The 25069-nt window shown below is 45.3% G+C and overlaps 1 pseudogene across 1 annotated transcript; it reads left to right on the top strand.

The window, feature by feature from the left end:
* Positions 1-1218: 1218 nt before the first annotated feature.
* Positions 1219-25069, top strand: LOC146434122 (uncharacterized; annotated as a pseudogene). Its single transcript, XR_014853593.1, has 7 exons — positions 1219-2094; positions 3259-3372; positions 18868-18933; positions 19540-19600; positions 20060-20221; positions 22854-23071; positions 25059-25069. The product of XR_014853593.1 is annotated as an uncharacterized LOC146434122 (transcript).

Raw genomic sequence — 25069 nt, 5'->3', positions numbered from 1 at the left:
TGATTAGTCTGTGTTTCCACCCCTAACTGTCTGGATGCCAAGGCAGAGGGACCCTGAGCACTGAGTGCTTTCTCACCCTACACCAAATCATTTCACTGCTCAGGTAGGATTCAGTCCCTGTTGCTCTGCTTTCCTCAGCCTTGTAGATCCTCAGGTTGATGTCTGATAAGACCTTCAGTTTATAACATGGAGCAATTCTGATTTCCATAGGCAGAACAAACCTGGCCTTGGCCCAAATGCAGCTGAGATGAGGAACTAATTACTTCATTTTCTGGGCTCTTTCAGCACAGGCAGCTTCATCCTGCCTGCCCCAACAGACTGCAATCTCTACATCAATGACAGAAATATCACCTCAACAAAGACAGCAGAGCACATTGTGGTGATCCAAATCAGTTATACAACAGCCAGGACAGGTGTGTGTACCAAACAGAAAGGATTTAGGAACCAATGCTCTGCTTTCCACTGCTGCCTTCTCAGGCAGATAGATCTGCCTACAGTCAGGCTTTTATGGCCTCCAGCATTTCAGCATTAGAGCAGGTTGTCATAATTAGGATCTTTTCCACCCCACTGGCAGATGGGGAAGGACTAGGTAGCTTCATTGCATATATGGGAACCCCAAAAAGCAGAGTACATTCATCTTGTCTTAATTCAGCTGTTTAGTCCAGTGGGTTATTACAGCTGCCTAACAATCCAGGAAGCAAGGCCAGTTCCTCTGCAAGACTTTTCAGTACATCCAGTGCTATTGGACAAATCTGACATTAGGAATATCCTGTCTTTCACTCCTGATAAGTGTTTCAGTCTTCAGCTGGGATCAAACGCAAAATGGGTTGAATCTCATCTTATGGAAAGAGGGACCTTAGAGAGCTATATGGGTTGGAGCAGGGAGCAAACCCAGCTCTCCTTAGTCACAGCCACCACGTGCTGATGCCACTGGGCCATTTTCTCTCTTATTTGTGTAAACCAAGGGGATTTGTGTTTCCAGCATGGTAAACAAGGATTTAAATACTTCCTCCCTCCTCCCAAATAACTTTCCCTGAAATTAACATGGTAAACAGAGCCCCTGCTCTCAAAAAAGCCTTTCTGCTTGGTGTTAGTTTTGTAACTGATCCTTTGCTGGAAAGCAAGCAACTCACATTTCTGCTAAAAACAACCCAAGGGAACCTCTTAGTAATAACATTACAGGCAGTCTTATACCCTGCTCCACTGGGTCCTGTGACAAAAGAACAGATACCCACCATTGATTGGTTTGTAATCCTGTGGAATAAAGAAGCTCTGGGGCAGCTGACAGCACACAGCACACAGAGTACCTCACTCCCCTCCTGCTTTGTACCTTGCTTGGCAGTCAGGAGTGGACAGAACTCCCCTGGGATTAGGCATCAGAAAGAAGTGGCCACATGCCATGTGTGAACTGCAAATATGGTGGTGGGAGAAGAAGTGGATGTTTGAGGCAGGCTGGAGTATTTGCATCCTCAAACACTCTATTGTAATGATGGCTGTCAAATAATGACATTTTAGAAAATAATTATCTTATGTTTGTAGTTAACACCCTTTAAGGCTTAATTCCATGGTGAAGGTTAGAGAACTGTTCTTCCAAAATGAAAATTCTCACATAACTTGAGAATGCAGAAGTGGATCCAACTGGCCTTTGCAGATTGTCCTTCCTTTCTGTCCCATAACAGTGAGTGCACACAAGTAGCCTGATGTATCCATAGAAGAGCAGTGGCAGAAAACAAAGATCAAGACAAAAGTAAGGAGGAGGCAAAGTCATGGACAAGAGAAAATCAGGGATTGTGCTATTCCTTTTACCTGGAGAATAGTAAGAAACCTGTTTATTACATAGTCTGGGAATAAGTTTTGGAACTGTGGCTTTTAGATATCTTTACTTAAGGCTAGGCCTAAAAGCACAAAGCAACTTACAGTGATTTCATGCATAGATCTCAAAGGGTGCAGTGCAGAGAGAAGAAAATGTAATCCTTACTGTGGAAGGGAAAACAATGGCTCAGAGCGTCAGATCACTGAGCAGCTGAGTTGGGAATCCCTCCTGAATCAATCTTGCCTCCAGACAAAGCTGCTTCTTCCTTATGTGTACAACAGGTAAGTTTTTCATAGGCTAGGACTGGGTTTTCTTTGACATGCTGTGCACTATGCCTTCCCAAGGGAGATGAAATGAGAGCACATAACCAGTACTTGGCCACAGCCTTGCTGCTGCAAGAGGCAGAGTAGGGCCTGCAAGGAGAGTGTCTTGGTATGGTAGGACAGGAGCTTCAGCCAGGACAGCTGAGGTGAAAATCCTGCACAAATCCATATGAGACACCCTTGCAGCTCAAGACATCCATCAGCTAATCCTCCCTTTGGCAATCTCCCCACTTCCATCAAAGGAGTTTGGATTACGATGGTTGCTGTCTTAATGAGTGAGACTCTGAGGGCGATAACTTCTCCAGGACAAAAATAGAGTACTTTGCAGTGTCTTGGTCACCTTGTCTCTAAAGAGAACTTGGCACTTAACAAACTGTTGCTGAGCCTCTGGAGGGAGGCAAGTCCCCAGGGAGCTGTGGATGCAGAGGAGTTGGGACCAAGGGAAGCCAAAAGACTGTCTTGTGCTGCAAAGTAATCCTGACTCACCTTTCTGAGCAGGGTTTTGAGCAGATTGTGAGGCTAAGGCCCTGGTCCTGGCCATTCACTGTCACACAGACCTAGTGGTGTTCTTTGGAAGATGGAGGCTGTTCACTCACGTTGCCCGGCCGCACTTCAATTTGGCTGACTATATTTTTACTTTCTGAAATTCCTGCCCCAACCAGTTTTGACCATTTGCTGATTCCCGTCATCACTTGTTCCCACTGGTTGTGGAGTGGCTCCTCTTTCACCCTGGAGCTCACTATATTATGCTGCACAAATGATCTCATGTTCTGAGCTTATCCACAGTGAAATTCCCTGTTCTGGAGAAGTACATTTGAGACATGGGTTTCCCCCCATTCCTTTCCAACCCTTAGAAGTATGGCTGTCACAAGAAGGGTGGTGGAATGGGGTGGTCTCATGTGCTGTTGCAGAGCTGATGTACTTAGAGAGGCCTTTCCAGTTTCTCATTCCTTTTTTCCCTGTAACTAATGGAAAAAACTGGCCATGCCCCTCTAATCAAAGAAATGTGAGGTTAGCAAGAGGCCCCAAATACATTTCCTGGCAACAAGACAAAAGTAAGTCTACTGAGCAGTTTATGCATTGGGAATATTTCTAGTATATACAGTTGTGTCTTGTTCTCAGATGCCCATACCAAAGCAATTACTGTATGGGAGATACAGACTGGCTGGAAGAACCTGTTCATTCTGGGTCTGTAATGGAGTCTGTGAGGAGCTCAGCTTCCTGGGGTGGAAGAAGGTAAGTGTGTGTGAGGACGGGAGGCTGGGACATGTTTATTTGGGAGGGTAAGCTTTCTGAGCTGGGAGCCTACTTTTTAATTTATTTGGTGGTCCAGGAAATTTTGTCACATCACATCCTTCTGCTCCCATTTGCACTGAAGTGATTACATCACCCCAGAGCCTTAGGTAGCTAACAGGGATGGAGCTGTATAAAGTGCAGGCTGGCCTTCTCATGATATCCCTAAGAGAAACAAAGTTGGACAGGAGAGGCAGAAGTCTGTCTGGGTCCAGCCAGGGAAATGCAGATTCAAGGCCAGCTCATGGTTGGTATTTTCCATGTGTGCTTTTACCCTACCCATGAGCTCCTCACATCAGATCCAGAGGCATACTGCGGCCTCTGTTCCTGCAAGCACGAGGGCTGTTATTTTCTGGTTCCTGGATGAAATGCCCAGTACCAGTACCAGTGCCAAGGCTTTCCAAATGATAACTCCAATGAGAAGCATTTTGATGGTATGGAGTGGCAAGGCATCTTGGCTTCTTGACAGCAATGTATTTTGCAACACAGGAGTGAGGGATCAAGATCCACAGGAGCTGGGGCAAAAGCAGACACAAGCTTGTGAAAAACTGCAGGGGGCTGAGGAGGGTGGAAAGGGAGAGCCCCAGAGTGTGGAGTTTCCATGGTAGAGAATGAGGGGCTCTTCCATCACATACTCCGTTTTTGGTGTCATACCAAATACAAGTGTGAACACAGGAGAGCACTTGTTCTTGGGTCACAAGCCCTTGCTTTGGCAAGATCAGACTCAGTGTTCAAAAGGACATTGGGGTATTTACTCATGAAGTTTCACAGCACCTCTGAGAGGTGTCCCAAGTATTTCACCCCTGTTTTGCTCACAGCAGTGGTAAAGCAGTGCAGGGAATCACCTTTCACAGCAGAGTGCAGCAGTGTCAGAGCCAGGAGGAGAACACTTGGGGCTGCCTAGTGCTCAGCTCACTGTGTTCTCCTCCAGATCCTCTGCTTCCTCTGTGGAATGCTGAATCTGCTTCTGCACCCCATGTCTCATGTTTCTGGTCTATCTCTGCACCAAAATCTTAACTGCTGTTTAAAACTGGCATAATTGGTTTTGATTAAAAGCACCTCCAAGCTCTTGCAAGCAAGGATTCTGTTTCCAAAAGCTCAGCCATTCCTCTTGCCATGCAATGCAACCATACTTTCAGCGAGTTAATAAATCCATGCGAGCTCTTTAAAAGAAGAAATCAGGAGGATTTTTCAGACATTTTTAGGCAAAGGTTCTTTTTTTTTTTTTTCCCCATTTTTTCCCATTTTTTTCCATGCCTCCTTGGTAACCAGTTAAAACAAATTCCTCTGGACTGTAAACGAGAGATAATGGAGTGCGCCTTTAATCTCCATCCGCTACAGATCAAGTTACCTCTTAGAAATTACTTATCCTGGCCAAGCAAATGAATTGGAATTGATGTTCTTAATTGTTTTCTAAATTGCTGTTCCCCACTCCCTTCCTCCCCTTCTCAGCACACAGCTGTTTTGCATCAGAGTCTAGTCTAATGGGTACTGTCACTCACACGAGGGGGTGAAGTCATGTGGTCATAAAAGAGAAAGATTGGGGGAAGAGAGGGAAATACCACCCAGTGCATTATCTGGCTGTGACACACACAAACTGAATAGAAATAATTCCTCCTAGGGGGCTAGTCCCAACAATGGACACAGTGCTGTCTTGGGCTAGAAAAATGTGGAGACTCACTGCGTTCTCTGATACTCATTTCTCTCTCACAGAGAAGGAAGATGATTAAAGTGCTAGTTTGGGACACAGGAAACCTGAGTTGAAACTGCTGACTCTGCGGCAACCTCCTTTGTCTGGTTTTATGCAAGTTGCTTTGTTTATGCCTTAGTGGCTGCAATTGTAATGCATAAACAATACAATTCCCTTCCGTTCTCCTCAGGGCAGCAATGATCTTTCATTAGCTGTATCTTACAAAATAGCTTAACCTGCTCATCCTCTGCAAAAAGGGCTCCAGTACTCCCTGGGTTTACACATATTAGTCTCCAGCTCACTCAGAACTTACATTGCAAAGCCTTTTGGCTCTGGGAGCGTCAGGCCAGGACTTAATACCAGAATCCCATTCTCCTGTATCCCCTAAAGTAGGCACAGATCTCAAGTCTTAAGCAGGACCCGTCCCCTGAAGACATGGCTCTTATAAAAATCGTTCCTGCATGTGAAACGTATGCAAACGACCTATTCCACCAGCTTCCCTGTCCTGCCACTATATTCCCTCCCAACCTATAAATGACCAATAATTGCAGTTTTGCTGCCAGCAGTTTTCCAGAACTCAGCTGTTCCCTTTTAGACATTATAATTCCATGGACTAGCAACTGTTTGCATGGACTGGCAACTATCTGCTCATCAGCCCAGAGCAGAACCTAAAAGAGGTTGCCCTCTTCTTAATGTCTCCCAGAAGGTCTTTCTTGACAAACAACAGTCTATCACTTACTCTTTGTTATAACATCAGATCAATTTTCTGAGGGAGATCAGGGATTCAGAGAATTTGCCGCCCACATAAAATCCTGAAGTGCCTGCTGGAAAAGCAGCAGACTCTTGGATACCTGCTTGTAATACCTGAGAGCACTGTGCAGGATAAGTCTAAGATAAAAAGGCAGGAAAGAAGGAGTTTTATATAGAATGAGTTAAAAGTCATGCTAACTGCTGATAATGGTGAGGAAACCTATTACAAGGGTGGAGTTTCTTCCCCTCCTTTTCAATAAGGAAAGTATGGGCTTATGATCTGGTCACTGTCCTGGAAAGGAGAGAATGAAATGTGCAGCTGTCGCGTGTTGTGAGTGAGGTTTTCAAAAGACTGAATGTGAGTTAGGAGCACAGCTTCCAAGTCGTGCGAATCAGGTGCACCTAATTGTCTAAATGAGTGATTCATTCAGCTGCCCAGTAGCTTAAGTGCCCAGTTCAAGTCTGGGAGGAAAAGCTGACAAAAGGTGTTTCGAGAAATGCTCAGGAAGAAACTCTGACCTTCTCATCACAGTTTTTTTTTTATCACAGGAGGATTTTTATAGCTGTTGAAGCTATAAGCTGAGCTCCTGTGCTTTTTGCTTCTTATCACACTAGCAGTAAGGAAGAATCTGCAATCAGCATTTTGCTGGAGAGGTGCCAGGAAGAAGGGAACCCAATGTGCTTTTTCTGTAACAGTGCTAATATCATGAAGGAGAAAAAACTCATTTATGACAATGGAGCAAACAGCTGTGAGCCTTAGATGGTACTGCCCTTACTGACACGAGGTACTTGCTGACTCCTTGAAAAACTCCATTCAGGTCAATGTAACTGCACTTGGAGTGAGGTTCTGCTCAGTGTTAATGAAGATGTCAGAATCTGGCCCACAGAGAATAAATGCATTGAGCAAGAAGGAGCTCTTTTATAACCTCTTTCCTAGAACATGTTTGGAGGCCTACATTTGCAGCTGGTTCCTATCTCCAAACCAGGCCAAACCAAGCTCCCCCTCACCAGAAGATGCGAGCGTGCCCAGACTTTTGGCAGTTCAGCTCCAGATCCAAATGCAGGCCTGATCCAAAGCTGATAGACTCCCACTGACCTAAACAGACACTTGGCCCAAGTCCCCATGACTTGGGCCCATCCTGACACAAAGCAGTACACCACACACCAACACTGCTGGCATGTCTGGGCCCATGTTTGTATGAATATGATCCCTTTTCTCTTTTTTCCCTCTTGCTTTAAATTTTTTTGGAGGAAAGGGATTGGTCTCAGGGAGGCATAAACTCCTTTCTTTCCATCCCTGACTGAGTATCAAACTCCTCCGCTGAGACTTCTCCATGGAGACATTGGGTTTTCCTGGCAGGCAGGGTTGCAAACTACTCAGCGGAATGTCTACAGCTCTGCAGCTTGAGAGGAGCCAGGAGGCTGGGCATCCCAGCCAAGGGAAATACTGCTGTCGTCCCAAGAACACTTTCATGGAGACTGAGGTGCATACTGGATTAGAGGCGGCTAAGCTGGGCTCTTGTGTTTTTTTCTTGGTTTCCTTTTTCCCCTTGAAAATCTCAAGCATGGGGAAGAGAAGTCCACAGACAAGAAATCTGGGGATCCTGGTGGTTGTTAAAAAATGTGGTTTGTTAATGGATCATTTTACTTCTGGTGTTTCTGGCTTGTTCGACAAATACACACACAAACACACATACAGAGAATAGCTTGGCAAGTTCATGTTTTCGTGGCACAGCACCAGGAAATGGGAGTTCCCCTCCCAACAGAGAAGATCAGGGCAATGAGGCAAAGGTGGGGAATCAGACCCAGCCTGAGTCTCAGTGGAGTGCTGGCCCAGACAACTCTTACACAAATAATCTCCAGGAGCTCTGAACCCATGCTTCATTGTGGACACAGACAGTGCTGTAGAAAAAACAGACTGAAATTGCTTCTTTTTCATGGCATCTGTAGTGTAAAACCGATTTTTGTCCAAGACATTTGTGGTCGGAAAATCCTGACACCTCATAAATTATCTTAGAGGCGCAACAAAGCTTCAAAAAGATGAAACTCAATGCTGAGGTCAGCAGGAATTTTTTTGCATCTTCTGCAGTGGAGGAGCGTTTTCAGTCTCAGGAAAACCACCACAAAAAAAGGCAGCAAGAAGCAAGAATATTTCTTGGCATGAGAGGCTCAGTGCTCAGGGGACTAAGGCGTCTTCTGTTATTTATTTTTGGCCACCTCTGTGTTCACACATCATCAGAACATGATCCAAGTGACATGGGGCACCCGATAGCAAGGTGGCTGCTTGCAGTTAGGTGACGCTTCCAGGTCCACCCACTCAGGCTAATTACCCTTGCACAGTGCTGGGGGCTGCACAGGTTGAGCACCTCCAGGATTGGTCTGATAGCACTTTATAGGTGAAATGGGTGTGGGACAGGGCTGAAGTACTGCAAAAGCACAGTTGCCTTCAGTGTGAGCTTGCAGAGAGCATGGAACAGTGCTGTGAGGAATGGTTTGTGGTGTCTATCAGCTCTGATCCACAAGCAGTCAGCTGGCATTTTTTAAAGCTGTTTTCCTATTCCTCCTGACTACAAATGCAACCCTGCCGCTGGAGCTCTGCTGCCCTGCTGCGTGAGGCTGAACAGGCTGCCTAATTCCCTCACACCTCCTCAAACTGGAGTTAGTCTGAATGAGGACAACTGCTTAGCAGTTTCCTTTGCCCTCTGCTTGGATATTTCTCCCTTGTTACACAGTCTCCTTGTACCAGGCAAGAACAAGGTGGAGAAAGAGGACCCTGAGGGCAATCTTACACACAGCCTTTTTGACACATGAACCTATGCAGCTTATTTACCACGTGTGGTATTAAGGTGGCATCCAACTGTCCTCTGCAGCACATCAAACCCCATGCTGGTCAAAACAGAGGAAAACTGAGGTGGTGTTTGAAAGGAGAACAGAAATCTGACATCCAGGATGGCCTGTGGTTCCCCTGTTGTGGTGTGTGCCAGGAAGGACCTAGCCAAAGCCAGTGAGTTCAGGAAAGAAAGACTTTTTTTGCAGGGTGAAAAGTGGAAGAGGTGTTTCTAATAAGTCAGAGACTCTTGTCTCTGTCAAGAAGATATCATCTGTCCTGTAGCAAGCCCTGTTGCTAGTCCTAACTGCTGCCATCCCTGTCCGTGCCTGCCCTGCAGTGCTCCTGGCAGGAGGTCTGGAGTGCTGCAGGGTGCTGGAGTTGTGCCTGCAGCCTCCTGAGGGTTTCTTGGGAAAGGCAATGCCCAGGATGTGACAGCCAGCCCTCCTGCAGGGCCCCAGAGCAAGGGGGATGCTGCCAGTGGAAAGCCAGTTTTGCAGACAGTGGGGTTTAGGGTCATTATTTAACCCCTTTACTGAGTAGCTATCAAAATGATTCCATTTAATCTCTAGCATTGCTTTTATGCATCTTATTTTGGAGAGTGAAGTTACAGGGTAAGATATTAAATGCTCTTCCTTTCTGTGGGTGGACAAAACTTTCAGATTTAAAACTTCTCTCCATCTGTTCAGCTCTCTGAGTCCCTTGCAGGATCTGACCTCCCTGCCCACTTAGTAAATCAACGGTTTCTAAGGCATGTAGAACTGATTTTATGGCAGCAAGATGCATTTCACTAGATTTATGTTATTAAACTGGAGGGGGGGAAGCCTCCTTTTATTTGGGGCAGTCCTTGAGTTTTACAGGCTTGTTTGAGTAAGTAATTATTTTGGTAAAGCTGGGGCCTCCTTTATTGAATCGTAAATGCATCCTGAACAGCTCTCAGAATAACAAGCAGACCTTTCCCTGAAAGGCTATGGACTGCCTTGATTAGCAAATCTGAACATTAGTAGTTTACTTTGTGATTAGCTTTGCTGCTGAGAGCTGCTTTGGTTCATTTCTCTGGGACTGCTCACAGGATTAAGCGTGTGTGTAAATGTTTGCAGGATCAGTGTCACAAATGAAAAAAAAACCCAACCCAAATGCCGTTTCTTTGGAAACATCCTCTCTGACCATGTTAGGGAAAAGGATCAGATAATTGGGATCTTTATGATGCTTATTATAAAAAATGTTTTGGAACTAGTTCAAGCACCAATCAGAAACCACATTGTTCCACTAAATCACTTTCAGATGCCATTTCAGATACAGAATACAATTACTCCTAGTTTAAAAATATAAATGTTCCCTACATAAAACACACACATACACACAACTATTTTAATTTCTTTTATTTTTATCTGTCTTGGCTGGAGTTCAAGCCTTCCACTGATGATTTATCAACAGTTTTTGTGCCATTTCTTTCTGCCAGGCATTGAGCAGAGCCCACGTACAGAGCAGGGGAGCTCTGTGACATGGACTTCAGGGCTTTACAGGCAAACGAGCACTTGCATGAGCTGGGAAGCTGGAGGCCCAGGCTTGGATGTCTGTGTGCTTAAGAAATCAATTCAACGCAAAACCTGGAACGAAAATTCTGCCTGAGTGTTGCATTAAAAACCCACCCGAGATGCCTGAAGGGGTTCCTGGCCTGTCACTTTTGGTTATTGGATAGCTACAGGCACCCTCTGCTCACTAGCGTCAGCACAGCATGAGCACTGCCCCAGCACAGCCTCTGGTTGAGACATTTGGTGCTGGCAGCACACACATCTCCTTCTGAGTCAACACCCAGGCAACTCCGGAGGGTTCCTCAGCCTCTCTGTAAGGTGTGACTCATTTCCCAGGAGGGAGCATCTCTGCAGAGAGGTAGGGAGGGAGCTAGAGTAACAATAGCTCACCTCAGGGCTTGGGGAGGAAGATAACTGCTTGGAAAAGGTCCCAGTTTGCCCAGCAGCTGCCCTGGGACAGGGTCCTGAGCCTTGAGCTCTCATGGTGCAGCTGCTGGGCTGTACTGAGGACTTTTCCACCTCTGCCAGAACACCGTGTTGACTCTAGGCTGGGACTGTCTGGGACATGGGTAATGGAAAGCTTTCCTTGTTGTCAGGAAGTCTTCCTTCGTCACTGCTGAAATCCTCGAGAGTGGTTCTGTTTTGGTGAGCCCAGCCACGAGTCTGCGGGAGCACAGCCTGCACTCCTGCCAGACGGATGCCGTGTTTTCCAGGGCTTGGGGCCCCTGTGCTGTGTTCAATCCTGCTGTGGGACAGGAAGCCCACAGTCGCTCGGGACTGTTGCCCTAGAATCCAGACAAAACCCCCAGAGATGCCAGACCCCCAACAACCTGGCAAGAAGCCCTGGGAACCTGGGATCAAAACAGGGATAACAAGGCTTAGGGATGCTTGAGGATGCTGCCATCTTTCAGACACTCCACGGGCTGTCCTTCTTTTTTTTTTCCCTTTTCCTGGGGCAAGCAGAGGGATTTGTCAGCATCAGAGCAACACGAGACTCTTGAGGGCTGCATTTTGGAAAAAATATATGGAAACATTTTCATACTTTCCAAAACAAAAGATGCTAAGGGTTTGTTACCAAGGGAAAATTCTTCCACTGGTTTTGCAAAGGCTGAGATGTCTGAGTTTCCTTAGCACTGCTCATGGCTTCTTTAGGGGGGCCTTAGTCCATCACTGTGAGGAATGGCCTTTGCACTCAGTGGTAGCTTAAATGCAGTGTGTGAAATCCTGGCCCCATGGAAAGCAGTGGACTCCCAATGATTTGCACCAGAAAGGGAGATCAAAAACTCGGGCACAGTGTGTTAGCTGACATTGCTGGGGCCTCAAGGTGGAGTAAGGGGTCTGCTCTGAGCCAAACTCTTGGCAGGCATGACCAAAGACCACTTTGCTTCCATGTCTCCAGTGGCTGTGAGGCAAAGTTTGAATAGAGAACAAAGCCATTTGTGAAGAAGGGATGTTTAGACCTGAGTTGAAGAAACATTTTACAGCAGTCTGAAATAAATCTGAGAGAGGGGATTTTCAGAAGCACAGGCTGCTCTTCCTAACACAGTGACTGATTTTACCATGGGAGCAGTCAGGCTGACACAAGGTGGGTGTGGAAATTGTACCATCGGTGCTCTGGATTTTTAGTGTTTCTGACCAGAAAACTGGAACTCTTGCTGAGATGTGATTACTTCTGTGATGTTTTGTTGTTCCTATAGAGTCAATGCCTTGTTCAAAGAACAGGAGCTCCCTGAGTTTGCTGCATCCCTAAAGAACATCCCATTGATCCAACTGGGCAATACCCAACCCAAGTAAAGAGCAGCCTACAATCCACTTCTATGAGTACTGTTTAATTATTACATATTAGTGTCATTAATAATTTTATTTTTCAGCAAGATGGTTGTGGCATTTGCTGCAATGTGCTGATTTCTATTTAAAAGAGACAATGCTGACAAATGTTTCCCAACCCTTGTGTTACGATGTGCTTCTTACCTCAGGGATAGAAGTTTGCTCTGCAAACAGGAAATATTTTTCACTAATGGGATGGGGAAATGTTCCAGGTCCTGATGTTGTGAACTAGAGAGGCATTACTGATGGGACAAGGGGGAATGGATTGAAACGAAAAGGTAGAAGATTTATATTGGATATTGGGAGGAAGTTCTTCACCCTGAGGGTGGTGGGACACTGGCAGGGGTTGCCCAGTGGCTGCCCCATCCCTGGAAGTATTCAAGGCCAGACTGGACAAGGGTTGGAGCAACCTGGTCTAGTGGAAGGTGTCCCTGCCTGTGTCAAGATTTGGGAACGAGATGATCTTTGATGTCCCTTCCAACCTAAACTGTTCTGAGACATTGATTTGATGATCAGGTCTGGGTCACTAGTAATCAGTAGTGTGTAATTATTCAAAACCTCTCAGGTGTTCTTTTTTCCAAGGGTATATACCTTGCCCATCTGATTACAAAAACATATCTAGCTCAGTGAGACAACTGCACCTGAAAGCCTAACAAAACCTAGAAAGCAAATAAAAAAGTGCCACATTTCTTGTTCTTTTCTCTCTTTTCCTTTCTTCTCTTCATTTAAATGGCTGCTTCCTGATTCAATAGTGAGGCTTGGAGGCACAGAAAACTACAGTGGGAAGAAAGCAAATATTGTTTGTGCAGATGGACTTAAGCTCTGGTATCAAAAGTGCAGCTCCAGCCTCGGATCCAAATGTCACCGGCATTCAGTTTCCGTTCACTCTGACGGTTGGGCTCGAGCTCTTCTGCACAACAAAGAAAACTCCATTCACCTATTTGGAGGTGTGGAAGCCCAAGTGTCAGTAGTTATTAGCAGTGGTGGGACAAGTGACACATTCCAAGGCATGTGCCTCTTCTGGGGCTCACTCCTCATTCCACGGCAGCATTGCAAACACCAGAGGAAGCAGAAGCAGCAGGAGCAGAACTAATGGGCTCCAAATGGTGCCAGAATGCCACGGGTGAGTTTCCTTGCAAGCTGCCCATGGAGAGAGCCCGTCAGGCTGCACCAGCAGAGCCGTATTTCATGTGCACGTAAGAACCTGGGATTGTCCTGGGAGGCTGTGTAAGAAATGAGGCTCCATGGTTGGTGAGAAACCAATAACAAATACTATGTTCCCTCCTACCAAGAGATTGGAGAGCAGGGGGAGGCCTGTGGTGGAGGAGAGCTGGGACAGGAACAGAACAGCAGAGGATGTTTGTTAGTTCTTCACTGTATCTCTTACCAAGCGTAACCAACCTCACCACCATCAAAAGAGATTGTGACCATGGAATGGACCCACCTCTGGGACCTACTGGACATTTTTCACTAGAAGATTTTTAAACAAATCCTGTTATTTTTTTGTGGAAACATTCAAAAAATACCTGGTTTGAATATTTTTTCTGGAGAAAAGGAAAGCAAAGAAAACCCAGTCTTTCCCCAAAATGAAACATTTTTATAATGCAAGAAAATTCTGTTTCCACAGCTTTTGAATGTTCTGAAATATCTTATTTTCCAGCAGGAAATGTATTTTGTTATGTTTTTTTAATGTTTCAGAAAAACAGTGTCCATTTGAAACACGAGTGTTCACATATATCTGTCCATACAGTTTGATTATGAGAAACTTCTTTTTAAAATATTACCTTATTGCCAATATAAAATGTTCTTACCCACTCTGGAAGAGCAAAGGAACGCAAAATCATGGAAAAAGGTCATGAGATGGAGGACCAAAAAGAAGAGGAAGGTAGATGGCAATGAAGAGAAACAGGACAAAACTTTAGGAAGGAAACAGAGGGCATTCAGTGAAGAACCACTTAGGTTAAAAATGGAGAAAAGCAGGATGAATATCCTTTTAGGATAGATTCCCTGGTGTGGAAAAGTGCTGTACAGCAGGACAACTGGAAAGTTCACAGACCTTGATCCAAGTTCAAGAGATTGTGCAAGGGTGGTGATAGCAAGGAGGATGGGGATGTGCTGAACTCTATATTGCTCTGTTTGGATCTCTCTTAAAGTTTAATGCAACCTACCATAAAAAGTAACAGTGCTAAAGCTTTCTGCAAAACCTGCATGTCATGGGCTTTGCCTGTCCTGTGTCACTGGAGAGCATGAGCAAGACACAGACGCCTGGGGGTCTGGTTTCTGTGGGATGGGATCAGAGCTCCTGGGTTCAGGATGTGCAGGGAGGGCTCCTGAAGGAGGCAGTGCTGTCGGCTCAGGAAACCCAAGGAACCACTGTTGCCGTGCACCACAGGAAGCCTGGAGATCAGCCAGAACAGGGGCAGAGTCTAACTTGCAGCAGGACTTCTCCACAGCCACATGCCAGACAAATGAGGAGGATGAACATGATGTGCTTTACCCCCAGCACCTCCTGGTCACTGGCAGGCAAACCTGTCCCCAAGGGCAGTTCTGCAGAGCCAGCTGCAGCCACCCCATTCCATAAAACACACTGGGGGGGGGTGGGGGGGAGGGTTCAGGCACTTGCAGGGGCCTTGGAAACCACCTCTTGGTTGGGTGTGCTCCAATCTTGAGTAAACACTTCAAGGACACCAACGAGGTCCCCTGCCTCTCGGGCAGCACAAGCCAAAGTGATAAAAATTGAAATAAAAGCCCCAAACCAAAGGCAGAGGAAAGAGGGAGAAAATGCTGTGAGACCCAAAGGGCTGAGGATGCGGGTACTGCTGGGCTTAATTGTCTTCTTCCATGCTGTGCAAGGAGGAATGTTCCTGGGACAGCATTGCTGTCTTTTGGATTGTTACTGGTTGGGGTTTTTTATAATATTATTTTCTTCCTGCAAAGCCAGCAGGTGAGTGACATAAAGCAAGTGGAATTGCACTTCGAAGCAGGGAAAGTCGGAGATGATCCCTGGCTGGAAAATCCAGATCTGGATTTTGAACTCCTGTGTAGCAAAAGACCGTGGGGGCTTTCAGCTGGGTTATGTCTGCTGTGTGCAGAGGGGGCAAGTGGCCAACTTCAGAGTCAGGTTCAGGTTTGGATGCTGAAACACACCTCCCTTGCCAAAAGTCCAGGGTCAAACCCAGAGGCTCAAGAGGGAAGAGCCAATTCCAGCCCTTTTCCTCTAACAATTCATCTGGGCACCTAATGAGGAAAGCTGTCTTCTTTGTGCTGACACACAAAGTTAAATACATGCTCAGGCTCATTCCTCCGTCAGAAGTTTACATTATATCAGGTTTAAATTATTTTTGTACCCTGGTTGCACCCTCATTTCACAAACATTTCAGCCTGTTCTGGTTTGGAACCTGGAGAACTTCTAAAGATCATGAATTAAAGCAGGAAGATATCTTCTCACAACCTGTGACCTTGTTTCCATTATCAGCCTTGAATCCACACCACTGACTTGTCTGCAGGGACATGAGAGGCTGGAAACATCCGGGAAGGACACATAAAACAAAAGCTCTGAGCTCAAATAATCACAGCAAATCTGTGGTTAATCCTTGGTTTGAAAGCTGGAGTTCTCCTCAAACTCTTGGGCTGACTGGACCATGAATCAGATCGTTGGAAAGGAAGCAATTAGGATTTGACCAATATTTCAAACCAAATCAGTGAGGTTGATTAAAAGTGAACTCTGAGAGTTTGTTCACATCGTGGGTTCTCTGCAGAAGAGGTTGCTCTGAGCTCCTCAGCCAAGAGAAAGTGTTACAAGTCACTTATGCCTGCCTCCTCATCCTCATGGCCTCCACAGGCACAAATTTGAAAGGCATTTCAAGGAGATGGCACAGAGTAACCCCAGAGTCTGTGATTGACTCAGGTCAGTGAAAAGGCAGTAAAGGGAGTACAGTTACTGGGTAGGAAATAGGGTCCATGAAGCATGCAGAGATTTCAGACACTGGGATTTTTTGCAACATTTATTGGAACAGACAGGCTAAGAGCGCTGAGGGATAAAGGATCCCAAATCAAACAGGCTAATTGGTCTCAAATGGAGTGACTAAGGAACTCTCTCCATTCCAAAATGGGTCAAATTGCATTTTAGAAGGAGATCTCTGAAATTTGAGTGGGAGGCCTGGATAGAAAAACGAATGGATGAACTCATAATTGACATGGATTCCATTATGGCTAATACCTGTGTCAGAGCTGCCACCGAATATGGCTTGCAAATCCAGTCTGGGGGAATTCCCTTCAGAGATGTGACCCAGGTGAAGCAGACTATTTGCCATGAGCCTGTGAGGAACTGAGACTTTAATTGCAAACATATGGCTGGGTAACTTTCCAGCAAGTGAAAACTGGGGGATAGAGACAGACCTGGTCTCAAACAGATGATCCAGGAAGGGTTTCAGTATCTTCAGTGATGGGTTTCTGTGCTCTCATATCATTTTATGCTGAATAGAAAATTGTACAAAAAGGAAACACAATGCCAAAATACAACATTGGCACAAAGAGCCCTGTGATTTTAGGAAGAATGAGGGCAAAATTAAGTACCTTGTGAATTTACTGTGACATGGTTCCCTGGTTTTGTCTTTTAAAAGGCAGCAGTCTGATCTTCAGCTCACTCCTGTACTAGAGAAGATGTAAGGTGGTTTGTGTCATGAACAATTGTGCCTGGGCTCTGTTCCAACCTCAGAAGATGGCCTGAGGGACAAGATGGTCACTCACTTGTGATGGGCTGCTTGAATTGCCTGTCCTGGGGTTCAGCAGGCAGGGTGAATGCACTGTGGCAAGGACGTGGGCACCAGCACTGGATCTGATTGATCTGATTGATTCCAGGGGCAATAGGGAACATCTCACCCCCCACATCCATGATCAGGATTAACAGGGTGTGTGCAGACTATGGGGTTAATCTTGTCTGTTGCTTGACTGTCCTGAAGGTTTTCCGTGCTTTGCAGAATATGTTTAATTCTAGGAAGTCCGTGTGTGTTTGTGCTTTCCTCTGAGACCTGGAAGCACTTTATGCATAATGAGGGGCGAAGAACAGTCTGTGTGATTGGGAAAGTGAAGGGGAACGTGGGCTGGCATGATCCCAAGAACAGGAGGGATGAGCTCAAGGGAGTTTTCTTTTCTGGAAGTGTTTTTGTTTGTCAGGTGACCTTGAGAGAATATGAACTTAATAACAGGAACTTAATAACAGGAGCTGCCCTATGGTGGCTGGACAGGAATGAAGCTGGACCAGTTGAGTTTTGTTAAGGTTGCACAGCATCTTCTGGGTCTTGGATTGTGAGAAGCAGCTCCTTGGTGTCACAGATGGCCAGTCCATGGGGAACTTGGGCCTTTGCAGGGCTGGAGGAGTTTGACTCGAGTCTTGGAGGTTCAAGTTTGGAAAGAAGTGGAGGAAAGCCTGTATTTGCTGTGGAGAAGGGATTCCTCCTTCCTTGAGCAGGCATCCATGTGAGGTGAACAACACCTCAAATATCAGCTGGGAGGTTGGCTTTTGGAAGAGAGCCAAAGATGAGTTTGAATAAACATAGCAACCAGTGAGTGATGGTTATGTGCCCATAACTGCACTTTTCCATGGGACCTAAATATCAAGGTTTGAGGAGGCAAAGATTGTAAGTAACTTACAGACTAATTGCTGCTTTTATGCAATGATGTTAAGCAGTTCACACAGGCCAAAGTACCAATTTTTGGTCAGGATAATTTTTTTTAAGGCAGTGTCTGGGGCATCTGTGGCAAAGGCTCTGGTTTTGCCAAGGAGTCCCGAGAATGAAACCAAGAAAAGCCGGGTCTGCAAAAACTGAAACATTTCCCAGTAAATATTCCCTTAGCCAGTGACCATATGTCTGAAAAGGAAGATCTATGCAAAATGGGACGGGAAGTTTTGTAACAGCACTCTGTAATAAAATAACAGTGATGTATGTACACATGTACACACACACTCATTCCAGATAAGATCAAATATCCAACACTCCACAGTTGGTACACTTCTATTTATTTTTATCCTTATGACTATGAAATATATTTTTTCTTGGACTGACAGTTTCAGACAGAAGTGCTGCAGACAATTCTATCAGCTGCTCTTGGGGGTGAGCTCTCTATTTTGCCTATATCAATGGATGTACCCCAGGTCTTTCCTGCTTGTAACTCTTGCATATCCCAGTCCTCTGCTCCCTCTAGTACTCTTTTAGTGCTCTCTTTGCTTTATGCATCCCTTTCTGGGACATGGGAATGCATCTCCACTTAGATATTCTGTTGCCAGTGATTTTAGCAGATAACACAGAGGCAGAGATTGGAGCAGAGCCATTGGAGCAATAGTGGGATCTGTTGGAAGGGAAGAAGTGCAGAAAGGAGAGAGAAAAGGAGGCAAAAAGATAGAAGTAGAAGAGAGAAGTGAAAAGGGGAAGATAAAGAAAGGAGAGAAAAAGCAAGGATCCAAAAGAAAGACAAATTACTCCTCTGGGCCATGTTATAGGCTGCATAATTTACAGTAAATTGAAATATTGTTAATCTATAAAGGCTGCATTGTTCTGTTTTCCTCTTGGCCAGTTACTGCTGACGTAAGCAGGAGCTCTGTTCTGTGCTGAAGCAGTCGAGAGCCTTGCAAGAGAGCCTGGTGCCCAGACTGGATCTGGAAGAGGGATTTGGCCTCTGCTATGAAGACTTTGAGGACTCAGGCCTAGAGGAACCCAGGGAATGTGAGGTTATTGAGCAAGCTTCAGGAGCTTTTAGCCAGTGTTTCTTCTACAAAAGCTAATAAAAATGCCTCTTTAAATCTTGTCCAGGAAGATGTCAGAGCTCTCCTGCAGAGTTAATATGCCTAACACAGAGACCAGCTTAGTCATGACAGGATAAGGCATAGTCCTGCTAGGACTTCATATATCCTGCAAGCTCACTCCATGAGATATATAAATGTATGTGGATGCCTATATGGATATATATGTGTGTGTGTATCACTGTATATAAGCTTATGCAGGTATCTGTTTTCTCCCAATAATTCAGTAACTCTGCCTGCAGCTTTGCAGACTGCAGGATCCTGGCCAGCTGGAGCAGGGGAGGCTGCCAAGTCCGTCAGGTTGATGGAGCCAGCAGGCTGCTCCACCTGACTGTCTGGAAGCATTCTTTTGCTCTCTTGGGAGCTTCCCAGCACATCTCAATTTCCTCTGAAAGAAGGTTTGCCCATGACTGCCAGCATCCATGGCAGGTCTTTCTTCCACGGGTGGTGTGGCTGCAAGACCCAGAGACCCATGGCCCTTCTTAGCACTGTTTTAGCCATCTCCCAGCTGCACAAGTCCTGAAAATTTCCAAAATATAGCTCACAAAGCAAATGAAAAGGCACAGACTCTTTGTTAGTGCATAGCTGCTTTATAGGGATAGAGGGGGTGATCTTATTAAGAACTCTGTGTTTGCCACAATCTGGTGAAAACAGTGATAAATCATAGTTTTCTTTTCTTTTAAAGGAGCATTTCCATGTCAACAACTGAGAAGATCCTGAAGAGTTCCAAGGTGCGTGAGGAGGTAACAAGGGGACAGCTAAAATTTATATTATTGTTAAGTTTCTATGCTAATCCCAAGAATGATCCTACTGAGAAAGTAAATTCTTTGCTCATGAATCTGGTATTCAGGTGCCCTGCGGGAGCAATGCAGAGACACAGAAAAGATTTTCACCACTTGATCTCAGCATGTGGCTCTCATCTGGTGCTGTGTTCTGTCTGCTCCTTGCCTGGGACAGTGTCAGAATGATTGGGGGTTTCAAAAGTGGGGGAGAGCAAGAGAATTCCTGTTCTTCTGTTCTCGCTGCCCACACGAAACAGATTGCACCTCCCCTTCTGGGTCCTCCTTCCAAGGAGAGGTGAAGGATGGTTCTTCACAAGGCTTGGAAGCAGAGGTTTGCACAGCATTTGCATTGACAAATCAGCAGTCATACCCTGCTGTTTCACTGCCCAATGGATGGTGTTGTCTCTTCCCATGTTTCAGGCTTGTTTTACACCTGGAAGTGCCATCCCAAATGCATGCTCAGCAGTGAAGTGGAGCCCTGAAATGAGAGAGAGGGACAGCAGAGAGCTAGGAGAAGGAGGAAAAAGCACCAGCAACCAGCCCAGGATGTCCAGTGGATCCATAAGCAAGTACCATCACTGTGTGTCTGTCAAACAGGCCAAGACAGGAGTATCCTCACTGGTTCTGGCTGACTCAAGCAGTTTCTCTTCTCCCTGTCCTTAAGTGTGAGGTGTTCACCCTGGCAAGGAGTCCATCACTCTTTGTTCAGCTCACTGTATCTTGTCATATAGAGAAAAGACATGCAACCCCATGCTCTTTCTCTCTTCCTTAACACAGAGGCTCCCAAGCCACGGCAAAGAGCCCTGACAACCTTCTTTATGTCTTTTGGAGCACTTACACTTGTATTGTTCAACTTTGAATAGAGGGTTTTTAAAAATAGTTGGTTCTCCAGACCAACTACAGACTTCTATAACCTCGCCAGCCAGCCACGGATCAAGGGTGGGAAGTGCTATTTTGGCAAAAAAGGTGCCATTTTTTATTGTTTTCTCTCCACTGGTTTCTCTTTTTGAATATGACAAGAATTCAGGTAAAGAAGAACTGCACATATAAAGGAGGTGAGGATTAGTGAAGAAGGAAATAGGAGATTTTTTTTGCATGTGGAGGGGGAAGGGGAGAAAAAATAAGACAGCTCCTTGTGGAAACATGGAAGGTCTCCAGTGTAATGAATAATAATTTCAAATATATTTTCTGAGCTATGAACAGTATTTATATGCAAATACTATCTCAGAAGAGAGTGGGAAAAAACCAACAATTTTCCTAACATTGGCTAGGAAACAAAATTTGCAGTTCTGGAAGACTTGCCATTTCCATAGGAACCAGATGAGATGAAGTAGAAAGACTTAACAGAGGTGATTAAAAAGTATTTTATACTGAAAACAAACTTTCTAGCTGAATGACATAAATGACATTTAAGGGAGCAAATGGCTTTCTAGCAAGTTTAAAAAAACAAGTATCTGCCCTTTGATAATTGTGCCTTGGAGAGCAGTGAGCTCAGCTGCAGAGCACAACCTTAGAGGAACCACAGACACATCTTTGATGTGGCACACTGAGGTGCTGGAAATCTAGTTTATGGTACAAGAATTTGGGGGGTCCTGTTAAAATTTAAATACATGCAAAAAATCCCAACGTGCTTCATAAATCAAGAAAGGACCTCCATAATTTTGCCTTGCTCTGAACAGAGGTTGAAGGTGAGTGATGTGGGCAGAATGCTTCATCCCTCTGTTTGGTGTTTGGGAATTTTAACAAGAGAAATAATTATGGGTGATATCCTGCTTAATTTAAGGGCTTGTTTTTTAACAAAAAAAGATCTGCCTACTTTTGTGTTTTGTTTTGATTATTTTAGCAATAACAATTTTGTGGTTTCTGTAGTCACCTTCCCAAAGAAGGGAGCCATCACAAACAAACGAGCTACTTCCTCTGCAGTGCTATTTCTGTTTTGCTTTATTAGTGAGCTAAAAAAAAGCTTTGATCTACCCTCTAGCTTGATATGTTATGAAATATTTTCATCAAGCTCTGCCCTTAATCGAACTCATATTAATCTCAGCAAGATTAATGCAGATCTGTGTTCTTAGGGGTTTCTGGACAGTCAGATGAGGTCTTGCCGTTGGACCTTGCTGGTGTTGACTTCAGTGGACACCACTGGAGGGACAGAGATCTTCTGTAGAAAATTCATTGTGGGATTGGGGCTAAGAGCAAATGCATTTGGCCTGAAGCACAATTAATGCATTGCTTAAAGTTTGCCAGTATGTGTTGGTCCTTCTCCCGTTGAAGTTGATGGCAAAACTCCCATGGAATTCAGCAAAGTGGGATGGAATCTATACAGAAATTATTTTTCCCAGAACAACTTTGCAATAACCAGTGGATTTGCAAACTCCTCGCTCTGATACATTGAAATAATTTGGGACTTTCATTCCATTTTGCTTTAATTGGACTTACCCTGCATCTGAGTCTTCCTAAGTGGGTTGCTATGCCTAAAATATGTGCAGGCATGTTTGCACTCTCTGAGGGAAAATGCAGGTTAAACTGGAAGGCGAGGTTATGTTAGCAAGGATATTTTCTTTTTATCCTGCTTCCAAAGGCAACCCTGTTTTGGGCTCACCACTCTGCCTTGACCGCTCTGTGCCTCTCCATACCAAATCATGCTGGGATTTGATGATAAAGCACATCCTCTTTCCAGGAGCCCTGCCAACCCCTACATCCTAACTCACTGGTGTTCTGGTACCTAAGGCACTTTGTGGTCAGAAGGCAGGCTGCAAAAGCAGATATGTCCAAACCCTCTGGTGGAAGAGAAGAAATTTCTTACAGAGCTGCTGTTGTCCATTTGATTCCCAGTTTCTTTGTTTTAGTGTTTCTCAGGCTGTGCCAGCTGAGACAGCTCTTAGCTGGATACCAGCACTTGCAGGGCCTGATTTGGTTCATGTCTTCCATAAAAGTTTTCCATCTCTGACCAAGGTATTTCACATCAGGGTAAAAATGTGAGTAAATCAGAGCTGGCATCTATCCCAGACATATCAATTCCCTTAATTCCCTTTTTCCTGTGGCTTTGGGACAATCAAAATAGGGAATGTTTCCATTGCTATACCTTTATGAAAGTACAATATGTGAATGCCATATCCTGAGTGCATCCAGTGCGTTTCCTTGCCTTGGTCATTACCAACTGTGCAGCTTTCGCTGACAATTTTGGAGCACTGCAGTGGAGTCAATCTTTTGGCAGGGCTTGGTTCCAGGGAAGATCAAAACCCCTAACGTGAGAGTTAATGAAACGAGGAGAAAGAAGGTGGAAGCTGTCACTCCCAGCCAGCCAACACTAACACAGTCCGAAGGCAATGGGAGGTGCCAAGGTGTCTGCTTGAAAAATTTGGAGAGAGCTGAGGCGGGTCAGGGAGAGGGCTGCTCTGTGGCCAGTCTTCCTGGCAGGAAAAGCCATTTGCAGTAATGGAAGTACAGTGGAGGCAACTCATCCTCTGAGGGGACACACACTGTCTTTTTTAGGATCCAGGACAAGCTGGCATTATTCTACATGCCTGGGGCAATGGTACTTTGCCATGGAGCTGACCTGGGTGGAGTGCATGGAGCATGGCATGGATCCAGGCGTATAAACTGAAGGCACAGGAATTGCCAGGACAGGGTGGCATGAGTGGAGCTGTGCAGGGGAAGCAACCAGTACCCTTGGGTGGGTAAGGGATCTAATGTGAAGTCTGCTGCAGCATGGACCAGAAGGCAGAGCAGAGAGCTGCCTGTAATGAGCCTGTTTATCTCTAAAGCAGTGTTTCTCAGACCCTGATCCACGGGCCTTTGGTGGTCAATAAAACATCCAGCAGTGGCTCATGAAACAATAGTAAACCCTCTCTCCTCCTCTCCAGCAGCCACAGAAGCAAGCATGCAAACAAGATGGGAGAAAATAAAAGCTACTATAGATTAGCTTTCAAATTTTAGTCTTTTGTTTATTTGATGAGATATATAAAAAATACACAAGTTGGTCTTTGGGTTATTGGTTTTTTCTGAAAAAGGTTAATCCTTGGACTTGAGAAGTTTAAAAAATGTGGCTCTGAGTGTGCTATTTTTGGAGCCAATTACAACAGCACTGAAATGTTGAAAGATTCCTTTTGTTTGTTGAAAGATTAGGCTGAAACCCTTCAGTCTATAAAAGAATAATAAACCCTAGCAGGATAAAATCCTTTGTTGCAATGAGGATACAAAAGCCACCTCACAGTGGTATGTGGCCTGGGTGGACTCACAGGGCTGGCAGAGCTGGCATTGATAATTACTAGAGTTAGTGCCCAGAAAAAAAGACTGCAAGCTCTTGCTTCATTCATCTATAATCTCATCCTCCTCCTCCTGCCATCATCTCGGACAGCATCTGCAGAATGAGGTGTGTTCACACAGTGTGCCCAGTCCCTGTTGGTATCCTTCAGTCTTGTACAATCCGCTCTGAAATGAGTTGTTAGAATGGAAGGATTGACAAATTCATGTCTCCTGAAATCCTGGAGAGAAATTGAGCTCTAGCTGACCTTTTTCTCCTGGCAAGTATTGTCATCTGGGCTGTTTGGGGTTTGGGACCAAGCAGCTATGTCTTGCAACTGAGTAGAGTTTGTGTTTCAGATAATCCCACTTAGATGAGCAGTTTCTGGGTTATTTGTAAACCACCGTGAGAGTCATCACCAGGACATAGGGTTATGGAGCTGTGCCTGCCACTGATTTCATGCACATTAGCTTCACATGCAGGTGGAGATGGCTAAGCTGAGAAGCTTTCCAAAGGAATGGTGGGACTGAGGAGAGCCCAAGGTGCAGAAATTAAATGGGAAAATAAAGCTGCAGGTAAAGACCAGGCATGCTTTTGTCTTGTCTGCCTGAAACAACAGAAATTTAATAGTGGGAATGGCAAAAAGCACCTCAGGGCAAGGGATGGGACTGTGTGTGGCACAAACAGCAAGTGACAATGGCATCCTGGATTACTGGCTGAGAGCCACTTGTCCCTGCAGTCACAACCAGTGAACAGGCCCAAGGTCTGATGGCAGCTGTGGGTTATGTCCAACAATCTCAGTCACACTATTGCTTTGGGGAGTTCTGTTCTTTCTTTACAAACTGAGTACTGATCCTGCCATCCCAGTCCGTTCTGCTGGGATGCTGCATTACCTGTCCCACTGGAGTATTAGTGGAGCCCTAACAGAGCCTGATAAAAATCACATGGTGCCTTTCACTGTTGTCTTAGCAAAGTTTCAGTGTGATTAATCACACTGCTTCCGCCTAAAGTTCTCCTCAATCACCACGATTTTAATTCCATTCATTTAATTTCTGGCTGGTGTGCTACATGGAGCAGCACTGTTCTCATCTGTTAAATGCCTCAGTTCCACCCCAGAAAGTGCCCCTACTCCATAGCAAATGAGGCGATTCCCCTGTGTCTCTTATTTCTCCCCAGGACCGTGGTGA

Source organism: Lichenostomus cassidix, chromosome 8, assembly GCF_008360975.1.
Source record: "Lichenostomus cassidix isolate B80296 chromosome 8, HeHo_3.0, whole genome shotgun sequence".
Taxonomy (NCBI): Eukaryota; Metazoa; Chordata; class Aves; order Passeriformes; family Meliphagidae; genus Lichenostomus; species Lichenostomus cassidix.
The sequence above is the reverse complement of the archived record's forward strand: the minus strand, read 5'-3'. Positions and strand labels throughout refer to the sequence as shown.